Source organism: Propithecus coquereli, unplaced genomic scaffold, assembly GCF_000956105.1.
Source record: "Propithecus coquereli isolate 6110/MARCELLA unplaced genomic scaffold, Pcoq_1.0 Scaffold104, whole genome shotgun sequence".
Lineage (NCBI taxonomy): Eukaryota > Metazoa > Chordata > Mammalia > Primates > Indriidae > Propithecus > Propithecus coquereli.
In genome coordinates, this window is record NW_012134303.1 from 551,725 (window position 1) to 553,827 (window position 2,103).

Here is a 2,103-nt window from a genome sequence, read left to right on the forward strand (position 1 = left end):
GGGAGGCTGAGGCAGAAGGATCGCTTGAGCCCAGGAGTTTGAGGTTGCTGTGAGCTAGGCTGACGCCACGGCACTCTAGTTTGAGCAACAGAGTGAGACTCTGTCTCAAAAAAAAAAAAAAAAATGACAAGACAAAAATAAATGTACAATAATATGGTCTATTAAAACCAAATTAAATCTGTAGTTTCATTAAAAGTAATCTGACTAAATTGAAAGGCAGAGTATTAGACTAGATTTAAAAAAGATTCCATCATATTCTCCTTAAGAGAAGGAGAATGTAAAATTTGATATAGAAAATTCAAAAATAAAAAAATGGCAAGATATATACCATTTACTCACCAACTGAAAGCTTGTATAGCCATATTAGTAAGAGAAAAAGCATACTTTAAAGAAAAAAATACTAGAGAAAAAGAGATTTCATAATGATTAAAGGTTTAATTCAACAAGATATTAAGAAAACAATTCTAAATTTGTATGCATGTCTTAATACAGAGCCAAAGCATACAAAGCAAATATTGATCTAAGTAAATGGAGAAATGGACAAATCCACAGTCACTGTGGGAAATTTTAATACACTTCACCGAGTAACAGATCAAACTAGCAGACAAAAATTCAGCTACATAGAAACGATTTAAATAACACAAGTAACAAATCTGCTTAAATGACATGGAACACCATACATAAAAACTACACATGGAACATTCTAGAACAGGTCATATGCTGAACCATAAAGCAAGCCTTGGGAAACTTCTAGGAGTGTAATGCAATCTACCCTGAATGGTTGGTGTGAAGATTCAAGGGTACTGATGGGTTCCCTGTTCCTCTCTCACCTCTAGTATAAATCCAAGGAATGTTAATTTCTACCAACCCTTACCTAGGGGACCCTCCCCATATCTCAAACCCTGGACTTGAGAAGACTACATGACTCAAGCCTGGGCACTTGCCACTGCCCACCCCCCTCTAAATGGAGGTTGGCTGGGTGTTCTGTGGGTTGGGGTCGGGTTGGGGGAGGGGGCCCAGAGGTCCCAGCCTCATGCTGACCAACTCAACTCACCCATGGTGTGTCCCGAAGGCAGTGACCGGTCACCAGTGTCCTCACAGTGCTGTCTTGAGAATCTGTATGTTCTGGAGCTGGGAGTTCGGAGAAGATTGAGGAGGGCTGCTGAGGAAGGCAGAGTGCAGGCGCCTAGTTACTTTGTTAGAGCCATGTGACCAAGATGGAGTCCTTACAGGAAGTTCCATCCCCAAAAGCATAAAGAGGAGAGCCCTGGGGGCCAGAGGAGACTTAACATCCTGTTCTTACTGCCCTCTAAGTTTGCTACCAGCCTAACACTCAGGAAGCTGTTTCCGGGGGAGCCGCCCCTGCAGAAGTGGATAGCTACAATCACAAGGCTTGGGACCCAGGTACTTCTTGATACAAACACAGAGAACTCTGCTTGCCAGGCTCTGTTGGATATATTACATTGTATTCATTCATTGTGCAAACTCAGAGAACTTTGAGTGCCTGCTGTAGACCAGTCTCTGTACTTGCTATATCTTTTTTTTTTTTTTCATGTATTCCTCACAAGGCGGACTCCGATTATAGAATCACCAGCTTCCTGGAGTTGCTGAGGTTTAATGAGGTACAGGAGCTTGTCTGGAGCCATTCAGATGTTACCTGGAGAAATAGAGTGAAAATGAGAGCCATGGAATGGTGGGTAACCCCTCCATGTACTAAAGTCTTATAATGTTTGGGGTTTTCTTAAATTAGGGCAGAGTAACAGAATGTTCTGAAAATATTCATGTAGCTAGAACTAACTCCAGCCCATCTCAGAGGGAGAATACAAAAAACAGACCAAGAAAATATAAAGGAAATAGCAAACAAAGTTAAGTGGGTTACTGTTAATGATGGTAGAAAAAAAACTACTCTTAAAAAACAAAATAGCAGTCCCACCAGCAGTGCTGGTAGGACTGCAAATTAGTGCAACTTCTGTGGAAAGCAATATGGAGATACCTTAAACAGATACAAGTAGAAGTACCATTCGATCCAGCAATCCCATTGCTGGGCATCTACCCAAAAGAACGAAAGTTGCTCTATGAAAAAGATACCTGCACTCAAATGTT

The 2,103-nt window shown here is 41.2% G+C and overlaps 1 protein-coding gene across 1 annotated transcript in view; it reads right to left on the reverse strand.

Moving 5' to 3' along the window:
- Positions 1–2,103, reverse strand: part of NXF3 (nuclear RNA export factor 3) — a 28,861-nt gene that overhangs the window by 8,946 nt on the left and 17,812 nt on the right. The window lies entirely within an intron of this gene.